The sequence below is a fragment of the Bactrocera dorsalis genome, chromosome 5 (assembly GCF_023373825.1).
Source record: "Bactrocera dorsalis isolate Fly_Bdor chromosome 5, ASM2337382v1, whole genome shotgun sequence".
NCBI lineage: Eukaryota > Metazoa > Arthropoda > Insecta > Diptera > Tephritidae > Bactrocera > Bactrocera dorsalis.
The window spans coordinates 36,435,018-36,452,048 of record NC_064307.1 but is presented as its reverse complement, the minus strand read 5'-3'; positions in this window follow the sequence as shown (position 1 = coordinate 36,452,048).

The following is a 17,031-nucleotide window of genomic DNA, read 5'->3' as shown; positions in this document are numbered from 1 at the left end:
TGATACATTTTTGGTGACAGGCCCCACAACTTTCCAATTGCGCCTCTACAACAATATATGACGACTGATGTCTTCCTCACTCTCTGTTCGATGGTTGACTTCTATATTGAGAGCTTCCGGTCAAGGATAACCCCTTTGTGCTTCACTCTGTCTACCGGTTGAAGAATGGAGCCTCACAACGAAGACAGACCAGCTTCAGGGATCTAGCGTTTAGTAACAAATAAAATTGGTTAGTTTTATTTGGATTTACGGCTAATCCATTCCACTCTATCCACTTGATACACGTAATCAGGAACCACCTGATTTCTTCAAAAAGTCGTTCAGCACTAGGTTTTAAACTGAAAACAAAGAGCTTGTCCACGTTGTATCTCTCGTTTAAACACACACACTTCAGGGGGCGTTTGCAAACAATAAACTTGGAAATAAGAGGCACATGTGCATACGCTAATGGGTTTCGCCAGCTGAAGCAAGTTTCGATGAAGTGCAACTGGTGAAACCATTGTTTTCATTAGGGAAACTGTGTAATACTCTGAAAATCACGCCTCTTAAATTGGCGTGTTTGCGAAAATTAACTTTATGAAGTAGGCGTAACAGGGTGTTTCGCAGGAAAACTCTTCACATTGTTGGTATGCTTTGATGAAAACAGCATTCGTCTGTGAATGTTAACATGTATTATTACGCAACTGCAGTGATTTGTTTAAGTGTAATGGTTATTCAAGAGAAATACCGAAATTATATTTCAATGTATAATTTATTAAGAGCTACCTGGTAATACTCTTCTGAAATTCAAGTGAAGAATATTCGTAAACATGAACAAGTAAGGAAGGGCTAAGTTCGGGTGTCACCGAACATTTTATGCTCTCGCATGATAATGTGATAATCGAGATTTCATACATATTTTTTTATTTTGTTGTAAAATTAATTAGAATTAAATTCTGAGAGATTTACCGATATTTTCGGTGAAAAATTAGGTTAGGTTAGGTTGTGCACTGAGTTCTTCGGGGTCGATATCAGGGACATTGAAAAGTTATAGTCCGATCACGACAATTTTTCCACAAGGAATACCTCAGCTCAAATACCGTATTTGTGTAAAGTTTTTATTCCGTTCTCATCATTGGTTCCTAATGTATATATTATACAGAGAAGGCATCAGATGTAATTCAAAATAGCGTTATGTTGGAAGAAGGCGTGGTTGTGAATCGATTTTACCCATATTTCGTACATTTCATTAGGGTGTTAAGAAAATATTATATACCGAATTTCATTGAATTTGGTAGAGTAGTTCCTGAGATATGGTTTTTGGTCCATAAGTGGGCGACGCCACGCCCATTTTCAATTTTTAATAATACCTGAGTGCAACTTTTTTCTGCCATTTCTTCCGTAAAATTTGGTGTTTCTGGCGTTTTTTGGTAGTCGGTTAACGCACTTTTAGTGATTTCCAACATAACCTTTGTATGGAAGGTGGGCGTGGTTATTATCCGATTTCTTCCATTTTTGAACTGTATGGAAGGTGGGCGTGGTTATTATCCGATGTCTTCCATTTTTGAACTGTATATGGAAATGCCTGAAGGAAACGACTCTACAGAGTTTGGTTGACATAGCCATAGTAGTTTCCGAGATATGTACAAAAACTTAGTAAGAGGCGGGGCCACGCCCACTTTTCCAAAAAAATTACGTCCAAATATGTCCCTTTCTAATGCGATCCTTTGTGCCAAATTTCACTTGTATATCTCTATTTATGGCTTAGTTATGACACTTTATAGGTTTTCGGTTTTCGCCACTTTGTGGGCGTGGCAGTGAACCGATTTTGCCCATCTTCGAACTTAACCTTCTTATGGAGCCAAGAAATACGTGTACCAAGTTTCATCATGATATCTCAATTTTTACTCAAGTTACAGCTTGCACGGACGGACGGACAGACAGACAGACATCCGGATTTCAACTCTACTCGTCACCCTGATCACTTTGGTATATATAACCCTATATCTGACTCTTTTAGTTTTAGGACTTACAAACAACCGTTATGTGAACAAAACTAGTTATAATACTCTCCTTAGCAACTTTGTTGCGAGAGTATAAAAAACCGGATTAAACTTGAACATATAGCGAACTGTATGAGTAATTAATTACTAGTTAATAAAGTCACGTATATATGTATGTATCGAGAAGCTTAAAACTTGTTTTAAGCCTCAGTAAGCCGCATTTGCACGGCTATGCTGATTTTTGGTGTAGAAACGTAATGTAGTTACTAATAAAGGGTATTTCTATGAATCCAACTTGAAAACACTGGCAATGAAATTTGGCCATCATAAATTAACGAGAATACCAAAAATAACTATTTTTAATTTTACTGAATGAAGTTTGTTAGGTGACATTCAGATCAGGTCAAGAATAGATTTTCTGGAGAAACTACTACACTAGAGGCAGAAATAATTGGGGCTGACGCATTGGCTTATTTCAAGGCCTAAGAAAACTATATATCATTTAGAGACTAGACCACGAACATCATCCTGGGTATAAATACATCCATATTTTATTATTGCTGTACATTAGTAGGCAAGTAAAAGTAAGAGCAAGTCGACATTTATAACAAAATTTATAAATATTCTTGAATATCATATCGGAGCAAAAATAAGCAAAAGCGTATATTACCATATCGGTTAAATTATTTAAAATTATGTTTTTTAATTTAATAATATAGCTGCTCTCAACGGATTCCTTGAAGATAATTTGGTTTCATTCCTCCGCCTTATTCCTGCTGGGCAGCTGAACTAATTCTTTTTCGTACACTGACCACAGAAACTAATATCTTACAACTACATTTGCCATAGATGGTAATGACTTACGCCTGAAATATAATAATTTTCAAGTACTCCAAGTGGCTTTATCTGATTTGTGTTACTGCTGCTGCAACCTACCTACAGAAATGGAAGTAGGTAAATAAAATTTGCGAGATTATATATGTTTCCTATACATTCATACATATATGGATCAATTGCGAGTTTGTTTAAGTACTTTAAGTTCTTCATATTGAACAAATATTCAATATCAATGCCCTTAAATAGAAGGGTCACTATTTTTTTAAAATTATATCTTCAATTTTTCACCTCTATGTAAAAACAAAGATCCCAAAATCATTTTATTTTTACAAGAGTAATTGGATTATCCACGCGATAAGTCTATTTTTGAATGTGTACACATATACCTAAGTACCGTTGGGTGGTCTTGGCAGAGCAACACGTGCATCATGTCATTTGAAGTCAGACTCGTATAAACTAACCAAAGGGCTACAGTGCGTATACGCAACAATTTCATTTACTTGGAAATTGGAAAAATCTCAAATGTGTTGGTCTGAAACCGGTTTCGACTCAGCTAATGCCAAATTTAGCTTTCAAGGTGGAGAAGGACTTGGCTTCACTTGGAATCTCCAATTGGCGCCACATTGCCGAAAAGAAGAAATGACTGGCGCGCTATTGTTAACTCGGCTATTACCGAGTAAGCGGTTTCTACGCCAGTAGAAATGAAGAAGAATTTCAAAAGTTATTATAACATAGTTTTATTAAGCGGTGTTCTTCATACATAATATATACAGTAGCGTGGGCCATAAAGTTATTTTTTTTTCGCTTAGTACTCTGACAAATATGTTTTTAGACATCTCTGAGAAAGTCCCTCTACGTGTGAGCTCTTAGTTGAACCGTCAAACTGTTTTATATTTTTTATTACCTTGAATATAATAGATTTTGTTAAAAACTCAATGCTCTATTTAAAGGTCTCCCACAATTTTTTGGTACACCTTAGCGTTTAAAGATGCCAAAAGTTAAAACTGCCTACCATACGTGAATTACGGGACCGCTACAACTCGTTTATTGTTTCGACACCCTTCTGTGTATTCTTGATATTAAGACATAATAATTTGTCCGTTGTTTCAATTGGTCAAAAAAGTTCTCCTTAGTCATTCCGCATTTCGAGTTATGCTGAAATGGTGTTTGCCAATTGACAATTCAAATATTCACAATGCAAACTTCATAAATGTACATATGTATGTGTGTATGTCTTTGCATAGCTTTTTTCAAATCCACATTGGAAAATTGCAATGTTGTTAAGCAATGTTTGCTGTTTGTGGTCACACCAATTTAGTGGGAATTTAAATTCATACCAACCTACAAATGCCACTGCGTAGACAAAATAAGTTACATTCCTCTGCGAAATGAAATTCAGTTTACTTATTTGTTTGAGTTTAATTTTTCGCATAATTGCCTTGGTTTGTCTTCTGAATCGGTGTATAACTAACCATAAAGCACTGGACAAACATAATTCTGAGTAATTATTTCAAAATTAAAGGTAAACTGCTCGATGGGCCTCTTGGGCAGCTGGTAGTAAATGTTCAGCTAAACAATATGGCAAAATAACCTCACGGAATATCATAAATAACCTAAGGTAAGTTTAAATACACAATAATGTACTTTCTGATCAACCAAATATTGAATCCCCCAGATAAAGCGGAGTGTAATACCTCGAAGAAGGTAGAGCGTGGTGGCAGGAACCCTTACAAAAAACAGAGCAGCTCAGCCGCAAAACGACGCGCCTTCTGAAAATGAAGAAGAAAATCTTTAGTGTATAATGGACCTTAGAACAGGAATCTTTAATTTTATGTACCAAAGAGATTTTAGCACGAACGGGGCCAATCCTGCCCTCAAAGTCATCAAGATCACCTTACTTTCGAAAAACTACCATTCTGAGTCCTGTGAGTGTGGTGCCTAGGCGGCTGACGTAAAGGCAATAAGAAATCGGCTGGTCTGATGAGGTGGTTACACGAACCCTTAGCTGTCGTGTTAAAGGTCTTGCGCGCGGGTTCTGTGGAACTCCCATGTGACTGATTGAAACCGTAGGAGCCAGCTGCCGTAATTATGGTCATTGCTGAAGGAACTGTAGTGTCAAAACTATCGATCAGGTTCAACAAAAGTGAGGAAGCAGGTACAAATATCTTTAACGTAATCTTTATCATTGACACAGTAATAAGGCACCGGGAGGTGACAGCATTTTTCCAGCTTTGCTCCAAAAGAAAGAACAAGTAAAAATAATGAGAAAATGTAAGTGCATGGCTATGTCTGAAATAAGTCGAAAATGAAATTCGTTATCTATGTACTCAAGGAAGAAGAAATTACCCACTACCTTAATTTTACAGGACGATTAAAGTAATTTCTTTCCGAAATAAAGAAGCTTGTCTATTTCAACTACAGGTAGGCCATTTAAAGTTGACCCATCTGGCAACGCTGTAACTTTTAACAGCGCTGACAAATCGGCTAATGTCATACCGCGTTAGAAGCGTCATTCGAAGACAATTTATACCATGGAACAGTACACTCCAAAAGAACGCGCTGAAATTGTTCAGCTTTATATTCAAAATAACTTTTCAATTGTGTTAACTCAACGTGCGTTTCGCAAAAAAAATAAAGTGAAAAGTGCTCCAGTTAAGAACACAATTAAGTCTTTATACGCAAAATTTGTGAACACCGGTAATCTCAGTAATGCCAGTCATGCATCCAGACAACGCACAAGACGTTCTGATGAAAATATCGAAGCTGTACGAGCCAGTATTGAGGAGACTCCATCGACATCGAGTTATCGCCGCTCTCAGGAATTAGACATCTCTCGCACCACTCTCCGACGCATAATTCATAACGATTTGAAGATGTTTCCATATAAAATTCAAATGGCACAAAAACTAAACCCAGCTGATTATTCGCGACGCCTTAATTTTGGCAAATGGGCCATCGGGCGATTGATATCGAAAATGGTGATGTTGACTGGCCACCGAGATCACCAGATTTGACGCCACCAGACTTTTATTTGTGGGGTTATTTGAAATCCAAGGTATACGCTAATAAGCCAAAGACCTTTAGCTCAACTGAAAGCCAACATTCGGACGTGAAACAGCCGCCATATCATCCGAAACATTGGCCAAAGTCATGGAAAATGTCGAAAAAAGAGTGCATTTAAGCTGTCAAAGCTAAAGGTGCCCATTTACGCGATCTAATTTTTTAAATATTAACTGAAACAAATCCCCTTGGACCAAAATAAATTATTTTTGAAATGAACAAAAAAACATTGTTTCTTTCTTTTTTCTTTTTTTAGAAACAAATGGGTCAACTTTAAATGGCCTACCCTGTATTTTTCAACTTATACCATAAGTAGGTGTGCATTAAAGAAAATATGTACATAACTGATAACATATTGACATCCTGAGCACTTTAGGTAATCTCGCATATTTTTTTCTGGTAATGATATATGCCAAAACTGCATAAAATCGGCTAAAACACTACCCTTAAAATTTTTTGAAACCGATCTAAAAATTATACCAGTTTCTCAGATACTACATATAATGATTTTCGCTATTCTAGCAGACTTTATGCCGAATATGTCGGTCACTGTGTGAGTTACCTTCACAAAACTGTATGGAAACTGTCCACTGGCCTACTTGAATAGTTTCAGGCCCAAATACAACCGACATAGAAATTTCTTACTTTCCAGTTGACTTAAAGCTCTTTGTGGCGGTTAATATTTGAATGATTTGAAATGGACATGTTTTTTCCTTAAACATAATTTTCTTTATATATAAAATCTATCTACACCATTCTCGAAGTCCCTTATTGTTAATATCATATATTTATTTCTGTTTTAGCCAAAGTAAAGGAGGACTAAGTTCGGGTACAAATGAACAATTTATACCCCTGCAACTTGAAAGAATCAAAGCCAGAGAAATAGTTTAAGATGCAAAACGACAACCAGAGGTTCGGAAACTAAGCAATTATATATATTAATATTTGTATAACTATAATTGATACACTGACAGACATATTCAACCATCCCCAACCATATGAAGTAAAGTCAGCCGAATGCTAAATGTTTACTATATGGAAGCAGGATTGCTAGAATATAAAAAAATGTTGCATAATTAAATTATTTCAGCCTCTTTTTTAATACCATGGATCTTATCGCGATTATGTACACAAAACGACCTACATATAAATATACATTAAAGGACAAAACGTCCAAAACAGACTTACGATTTTTATTTAAAATGGAAATTTTTCTTGTCATTAAACATAAAGCCAACTAACTTCTACGCTTTCAAAGACTGTGTCGAAACTCCGAAGTCAAATGGGAATTTCTGTGAATGAAAAAGGCAACGGCGTGTAAACATTTGCATTCCTCATACCTCATTCCAACAATCCAACTTGCTTCTGGTTGTGGCGGCTTTATTGCGGCAACATGGCAGAGGACAGACGAGAAATAAGACGGAGCAGTAAGCCGACGCGGCGTCAACATTTTGTTATGCAAATTAACGTTCTGTATTTGTTGAGGCTTCGCGCCTGGAAAGTGTAAGTGCCGTCGCTTTTATTTAATATTTATACAGCAAAGCGGCATGTTGCAATAATATAATTTTTAATACGATTATATGGTATTTGGTAATAGGTATGTTGAACGATTATGTTTTTCTTGATGGCTTACATAATTCACTTAATTATACACACTTGAACCGTTGGTCGTCCTTTTGAAATGTAAAATATGACTGTCAATTCCCGCAAAGAAGCTTCGAGCTTTAGCAAGGTGGCACTTGTTATTGGTGGTATAATTTTTAGAATATAGAACAGACTTTATTGTTCGACTATATATTATATATTTAATATTATATTTAATATTTTTGTATATATTGTACATAATAAAAATATTACTTGACCTGGCTTGTTAATATGTGCTTGTCCGGATGAACTGACGGACACTCACCCGGATTTCAACTCCGCTCTATTCACAGAAAATAAAGTACTCAATAATATATAAAATAAAAGAGCTACGTATGTAAAAGCTACTTTTGTGCTCAGTATTTAAAATTCACTTGAAGTTAACCCAAAAATTCAGCATTCGGAATAAAAGAAGTAACAAAATCAGTATAAGATTTGAGAAATCAGTAGATCAGGCAACTGTTTAATATTTATTGACAAAATAAAATGCGGAAGTATAAACGTACTATCAAAACTCAATAAATTAAAATGCCTTCAGCAAACTTGTGACGTCATATGCCAAAAAGCTGGAAGCCAGTGTAACTATGAATGAAGTTGTACCCAGGTCTGCCTCACTACATCTGCATTAGTAAACATTCTATGGATTGCCTTTAATATACCTATGAAAGTATGCACTAACGCACGCACTAATGTGATCAAATTGAAAGGTGAATTACTTAGAAATAATTTATACTTCGCGTACTTTTGGAATCGGTAAATTTTTTTTCTGTAAGTTGGGAGTAATGTTAGTGACATCATTGCTAAATTTCATGTCAAAATATTTATGAGTATTTGAGATACGCGTCGTTTTGTGAGGCTCTAAAAGTGAATTCTTCGATTTTTACTATGTGAATTTTACTGAATTTATTGAACAAAGAAGTGCAATAATCACCATCTTATACTTAATTGGTTATTCGTGATTATTTCGCCACATTTTCAACTAATATCGTGCCGCGATCACCGCATCCGCCTGATTTACCTTCGTGTAACATCTGGCTTCTCAGAAAATTCACAGACACTTAATTAAGGATATAAAAGCTGTTTCGAAGAAAACTCCGATTACTGGAAAATTCGTTGGTGTATATTGTAGCGGGAGGGGATTACTTGAAGGAGAAGGAAAGGACAAAATTCACCTTTCAGTTTGACCACAGTTGTACATAGAGAGATATATAAAAGATTTAAACGTTTAGTTGGCTGATTAAGATTTTTAGTAAACTACGGAGAAATTATAGTTGAAGTTACTATATACATTTTCAAAAATATAATACAAAGAAGCGGCTGTGGCGAATGGTGGACATAGGGTGAACACCATAGCAAAGTGGACATTTATAAAGTAGGGGATGGCCAAAAAATAACGGCTTTAATCAGTGAAAAAACGTTTAGAAAAATTTTGAAGTTAATTAGACAGTTAATCAAATTTCTTAAACTAACAAAGCTATGGGCGCTAAGAAAGACGCACTGCAAGCCAAGGTTTATCTGAACTTAAGGGACAAAAGTGTTTACTGCGAATTTTCGGTTTATACAAAATTTGACATCTCGCCTTCTGGTACACAACTTAAACAACTACACTACTAAAATGTCTGTTATTTTTGTTGTTAGCATGTGCTATTTTGCGCAACAGAAAACTTTTTATGGAAACCATTGTTGGCGTTTTTTCGTCTTCGGTTTCATTAAGATTTTCTTGTGTCGGAAATTAAACTTGGAACTGAACATTAAATGTTCACTTCATAAAGGGCAACAGCAGTTTGCATGCACTAAAGAAGAATAAAAAAGTTTTCTTTCGAAAAGTTTTCCTGTTCTACTTTATGTACTGCGGCTTTTTAAACTTGCGCAACATCTCTTCGTCGGTCAGTGATTTCTACTTTCACTGGGAAGGAAATTAAAAATGAAAAAGTCGATCAATCAGTAAAGTGTAGCCTATGCGATACCCTATGATTGCTAAGAAATTCAATTTAACTAATTGACACATTATGAAAGAAAATATCAAAACAGATGAGTTTTGGCCCGCGAGAATCTAAAGATCCGATGATTATTGTTCAGAAAAATATATACATACAAGTAATGGCTAAGTTTGTCGTCCATCGTAATTTTCAAGGATCAAAGTCGGGCAAATAAAGGTACTTTCAAGTACTGACCAAACTTTATGAAACTTGTTAAGGATGGAGTCACGACCGCTTTTTCAGTCGCTGATCTACCCTGAACTATTGCTACGTCCGAAAGGACGGCTTCCATGCCCGTGGGCCTCTATTTCCTCCCACCCTGTCGCTTCTGGAGGCGACCTGGCATCGATCGGGAGTACATTAAGGACCACTTTCTAATAGCCATAGTTGAGACGGTAAGAGAACCGATGAACTCCTTCTTCAGGACAATCGTCACTTGGCAATATGGTAAATCGGTTCTCTCGAGCCTAATCACCCTCCGGTTGTAAATTAAAAGAAACGAATTGCAGCTTGGAAAGAAAACAGACAGTAGGATACACCTTGGCAAATCTTATAGTTAACCTAGACCTCTAACCTTAGATATTGCATCCTTATACACTGACCGACCATCGGCACATCTGACCAGCTTTTGAATACCGTGGTGTCAACTCACGGAACTCTCACAGCTCGGAGGTAACCCGTGGTTTCCCGGTAAGTTGGAGCTCACTCGAGCCCACTGATCCGTCATTCCCGCTGCAGCTAAGCAACCTTCTATCCCACCGAAGTTTGCTTGCATGCTGTTTGTATTCCTAAACAGTCTGCTTGCCACTGTAGCGAGCTATTATCTTTCCTACCATGCAGCTTTGTGACTTCAGCTTCCTTGTTGCCTCCGCTTGCTTTCTACCTACGATTTTAGCTCAAGGCATAGTAGAAAAAAATAAAAAAAAATAAAAAAAAAATAAAAAAATAAAATAAAAATAAATAAAATTCAATAAAAATACCGCAAGACTTTTTTGACAACCCAATATGAATATTAAATTGACCTTCTCAGGTCTCAGTTGTTCGCTTTCGCACGATTTTGTCAAAAGAATACCTATCTGAGAAAATTTAATATTTTCTTTTCTACCTTATTTCCTAGTCCACTAATAAGCCATCTCAATGCTAATTAGCTCTTCTAAAATTCTTTGTCTCTTCTAATTAGTCGTCTCAATACTAATTGGCTTGACAAAGGCAAGCTGTTAGATACTCTCGCACCCAAAGAGGAACGAAAAAATATTTTCGCATAATTTATTTAAAATTTATTCAAAAAGTTGTAGAGGACAAATGGGGTATGTGCGAACACGATTTATTACAAAACCTTCGCTCTAACTTCGGTTTAATTCTGAGGAACTTATAACTTATGGATACTTGGAATAAAATACTTCTTCAAGACGCAACATCGTTAAACTGAATGGAAGTTGGATATTATTTTATCTTAGCCATATGCGATGGTTGAAGGCAAATATTCTCTAATAAGCTAAAGTGATTTCATTAAAGATAGTTTGCAGTTGAATTAAAGTAATCGACTTTATTCGAAGCCAAGATTAGTATAAAGATATAGTAGACGTTTACATACGTTCACATATTCTCCATAACTATGACTTTGAAAAATAAATGGAGCTTTTCAACTGAAAATATTTTCTTTTGCCATTGATAACTAATTTGAAAAAATTTTAGCCCGTTGTTTGGTAGAAAAAAATTACACATCCCTATATATCGATTATGCTGTACAAAAAAAGAAACATTTTGTTGATGCTCCACAGTACTGGCTGCTGCAACAGCACCGAAGTGTTATTGGAGCGTAAAATATGAGACGTGACGAAAAAGCATACGTGTCTAAATTGTAACAAGGAGCACAGACGTGATGAGACATTGTTGACGCAGCGATAAGTGGATTCTTCTTGGCATAAATTTTGATGACGGTGTCGCCTACTGGAGTATTTGTAAACATTCGCATTGTGGAACTCACGTTCGCATTTACGAAGAGCGATAAGAAAGTAATGACAACTAGATGTTTAACGGTAACTGTTCAATGAGTTTCAGGACACCGAAGATAAGGGAAGACCGTACACGCTTGCAATATATATGTATGTACATATATTTAGTGTCAGTCTCGACTCTCAAGTTTAGCCCGAAATCACTGATCATAATGGCATCGGCTTTGGAGTAATTATAAATTCTGTATTAATTAATTTAACCACTGTGGAGAGGTAAGGTAGACCGACTGTTGAACTTTATTGAGGAGGTCGTGCGGCTTCTGTTCATGCACCAGCTGTGTTTTTTAAATTTTCAATTTATGATCTCGATGTAAAACGGGCGAAGTCCTTCCATATGTTCTTTCGAGTTGCTGCGAACGGCACCAAATCGACTCCCTTCGTGTAATGCGACGACTGCTATATTTTTTTCACTGCGTGCTGGACATGACCCATTCGGTCGAATATTATACAATAATGAATGCTGAGTCTCAAGATGGGTGATTTATTGCAAATAGTATGCTCAGTAGTCCGATTATGTTGTGAACGTGAATTTTCATAATAAAGTCAAATGATTTGTAAACGTTTTTGGGACGTAAATCTTTCTGTAATGAAATGCCAAACAATACTGAACAAAAATAACATCACATCTTGACACGACTTCCACGTGGCGATTGGAAAAAAGTCCCTCTACTTACATCACTCGTTACCATGTGCATAGCGGTTGTCATGATGTCAACAATAAATTCAACAATAGCCACCAAAGGTGTTTGGGCTAACCAACAAAATAGTTATTTATCGTGGCTTGCAAACACTTATTACGCCAAAGTTGTAACATTCGTAAATTTTATCACACGCTACTATTGTTGTCGCCTACCATATGCATTGTTTATAGGGTACTTAAGATGTATTTTATTTAGGCGACCAAAAGAAATTCGCATAAAAAACAAAGAGAGCGGTATTATGAGTATATCCGTGGAGAGGTTGGAAAGGAAAGCGATTATTATTACAAAAAGGACGTCACGAAAAGGAAAAAACTTCCTTAGCTGAGTTCGACATTTTATTTATTTAACAGCATTCTCGGCCAGTGATTGTTTTCATAGTGGCTGTTGTCAAGGCGAATAAGGAAGTAATTTATGTGGATGGTGAGGCACAAGGAGACAGAATGTGGCTTATTTTTACATTGCTCTACTTAGGTTTGTTTTTGAGGTTTTGTACTAGTAACATATGTACAGTTATATATGCCACAAATGGCTTACTTAGTGGTTGCATATAGCATATATTTATTTACCACTCTTCTTTTCTTAATTGGCGTAGACACCGCTTACGCGATTATAGCAAGGTAACAACAGCTTAAAATTATAAACCGTATAGTGTGCACATATACATACATATACATAAATGGTATAGTAATTTTTACTTACTACGTTGATATGTAAATATCTATATAATATAGAATTTCATTAAGTTCGCAACAAAAAATGCCATTGCTATCAAGTAAGCATTACTTTAAGGCCAACTGTTTATTTCATGGCTTAGCTTGTATTCACATTCCAAAGTCATCCTTTTTATGCCCAAGTAAGTGTATAAATAGAACAATTACAAGACACCTAAAATATCTTTATCACAATAGCAGTTTCTTTATGGAGCTTAGCGGGGTTAAAAGATTATTGCGGTTAAAAGTGACCAAGCACTTTTGTCACTTAATGGCATGCTTTTCATTCACTTTCAGCCCTGAAGGTCTTGATTTCGAAAGGTGACTTGCTCTTTAACATAACAACGTTGTACAAAAAAAAGAATATAATATTTTGTGCGCTGATTTGCACTGGCCAACTACGTAAACTTTCTTTTAGAAGGAGTGATCAATTTTGAGGTTACCTACTTTTTTAAAGAAAAAACACAGAAATTTAAAGGGGACTGTTAATAGTCGTTCGAAAAACCATTCTTTGGAATTGATTTCGTTCGATGACTCGTTCGAGCATTTCGACTGGTAACTGGCGAATGACACGAGTAATGTTGCGGGATTGCCCGCATAGAATTTAGACTTTGCAAACACCCAAAGGAAAATGTCTAACGGTGTGATATCTCACGGTCTTGGTCGCCAATGTGACTGGCCCAAAATGTGAAATTATCTATTCACCGAAGGATTCTCTGAATTAATTAATAAAATATCCGTTTATCATGGCACTATAGCGGTCGCCATTAACGTTTACGTTCTCGCCGGCATCATTTTTGAAAAAATATGGACCGATGATTCTTTTGAGCCAAAAACCACACCAAACAGTTGTTTTGTTCGGATGAAATTACAGCTCTTGAATTTATTCAGGTTACTTTTCGTCCCAAAAGCGGCAGCCTGTTTGCATAACTATTGAGCCAGAAATGGGCCACATCGCTGGACAAATTCAAGCGAAGCGATGTCGCTTGGTAAGGTCGAGCGGCTTCAGTTCTTACACAAGCTGTACGCTTTCAATTTAAGATATCGACTTAAATAGCGCCAAGTCATTCCTTCGTGTATACTCTCTGATACGGCTGCAATTTTTTCTTGCTTAAATTGGTGTTTTCGGTCGAATATTATCCAATATTGAGTACTAGGTCACAAGGTGGTGTTGCGAATAGTACGCAGCATAATTTATGTTGTTCGTTGTTGTTTAATGAGTCCGATTGAATATGGGATATAAATATATTCTTCCCATTGGTTTACAAAATTTAAACCACTCAAATCGCATACGTGTAAAACCGAGTTTTACGACAGTTCCTTAGAGCCTAGACTAATCTCAACTGCCATGCATTTTGGTTACTTTTACTGCTTAAATAAATCCAGCAACAGCTGTTTACCTACTTAAATTATATTTATAAATAAGGTAAACATATTTAATATGATTATATAAAGGCGAAATAATTAACAAAATCAGGTTTGAACACAATGCCCTTGTCAAAAAGGCTTCAATGTAATAAGTGTTTACATGAAATGGATATAGTGTTTTGTTTTCCAAGTCAATGCACTACTTTATAATACGACCAAAGATTTACAACATGGAACGCGCCAGCCTAAAGTGGCAACAGCTAAGAAGAAGAAGACAATAGGGAAAATGTAATAAGCACGTATGAACGATTATCTCGCTAGTAGAAAACAGGAAAGCACTTAAAAGGAAGACAAATTGTGTCAACGCCGTTGAGATTGTGTCAATGCCTGAAGAGAAGAATATTACATTTTATAGACGACGTCAGCACGTATTTTTATTTCCGCACACATACTGTTACTGTTGGTTATTTTTATGCCAATGCAGTTTCATGCGTCTTCATTTCCTTAATTTCTTAGGTGGTAATTGGACCACAGACATACGTTTTCTGAAAAATAGATGATCCTAAGCCAAGGTTTTTAATATCAACAATGAGCAGTTCGCCAAAGGACTGTTAAGCTACTACTTGACTTCTGCAAAATATTATCTTCGTGAGTCGAAATACTTAAGTGCTTGTTGCCCTATCACTTGTGACATATATAGGAGACACTTCTTTTATTTAGTCTTTTCCGCTGTTTGTATACATGGTAACACCGATTGTATTATTTGATATGGCAATGTGCTCGCATATGTTCAATTGTAGCCGGATCCAACCATTATTTACAACACGATATGCATATGTCATCGTGTTGTAAAATTTGCGGACTGCGAATATATTGCTATTTCGTTATATGCCCACCTAATATATGTATCTCCATTTCGTTTTTTTTTCACCTGTAAACTGGTAAATTTGATGCTAAAATATTTGACATCTAAGGTGACGATATAGATAGTATATCATGTAAAGTGCACTTCATTATTCCCATCGTTTGACCATGTCAAGTATCAAATCCAAAATTGCTAAGAACATTTGACAGAGTTGATACTGCCAAATTGCAAACACAAAAGTGACATCGAGTTTATTATAGTTTCTACACCGTATACCGTTGTGCAGACAGCAGCATACGAAATTGTTGCCTATACGCACGACGCCTTCTGTTAAAACTATCCCTGAATACTGCAGTTTATTATAGTTGGTTTTAATTCAGTTCAGTTGCAAAGACCTACTTAAGGCACGCAATGGTTGAGCAGTAGTACACTTCATATAAAAAAGAAACCCTCCGTTCATTGAAAGTGAAATTGAGATAAGTATTATATCAAAATCCTCATAAAAAAGCAACAATTCTTTACGTAATTGGGATACAAATTTTGATAAAGTTAGTAATATTCAATAGTCGATATAACTTTTTATAAAATTGAAGGTGAAGTAAATGCTTCTATCGTCAAGCCTAATACTATTATTGGTTTTCTAGCGCTTTTACGAGTTTTGTTTCAGTCTTAAATTGTCGAATTAAACTCTATTTTTTTTTTTTTTTTTTTTTGTTTCAATATCTTTTTATTTATTGAATCTGCTTTTTGTTTTGAAAGCCTAACAATAAGTAATAAAATCTTAAACCTATTTAAAAACTAGACACGCTCAAGCAAATTATTGAGCTGTTTTGGTAATACATTGCTCCTCAGTACGCGGGCATATCTCTTCTTTTAAGGCGTGTTTGATTGCAGGAATGTACCAAAGCATTAGCCAAAGGGTTTGGGTGATCACGGAGTTTACATATATATTTAATTCTGCTGTCTTCTACTTCTTTCCTTACCATAGAAATACCAAGGTCTTTATGGATATTCTCATTACGCATGTACCATGGTGAACACGTGATTGATCTAAGCATTTTTGATTGGAACCTTTGTATTATGTCTATATTAGTTGCACAGGTCGTACCCCACAGTTCAATGCCATACATCCAAATCGGCTTTATGACCGCATTATATAAAAGCACTTTGTTGTCTAGGCTAAGTTTGGAGTTTTTATTTAATAGCCAATTTAAATTTGCAGCTCTTATCTTCATGCAAGTTATTTTACTAGATATATGTTTTTTCCACGTAAGTCTTCTATCTAGGTGAATACCAAGATAGGTTACTTCATTCGCTTGGGGTACTAAAATATTGTTAATTTTTATCTCCGGACACATTTTTGGTCTAAGCGAAAATGTAACATGCTTACACTTTTGTTCATTTACCTTTATACGCCAGTTAGCTAGCCATTCTTCAACAAACTTTAAGTGCTCGGCTAATACTCTTGATGCTATTATGTGGCATTTGTTACGGCTCACTATAGCTGTGTCGTCCGCAAAAGTAGAAGTTAATACATTGTTATCTATTGGAAGATCTGCTGTATATATGATGTATAGTGTTGGGCCTAGAACACTGCCCTGGGGTACACCAGCTCTTATCTGTCTTTCATCAGATATGAAATCTCCCACTTTTACCGTAAATTTTCTATTTGTTAAATACGATTCCAATGTTTTATATAATTTTGAAGGCAGAATATTTTTAATCTTGTATAAAAGGCCATCATGCCATACCTTATCAAACGCCTGAGCCACGTCTAGAAATATAGCTGAAACAGTACTCTCTGTGCTCAAATGCTTTTCTTATTTCGTTCGTAATTCTATTTACTTGCTCAATCGTGCTATGTTTTTCA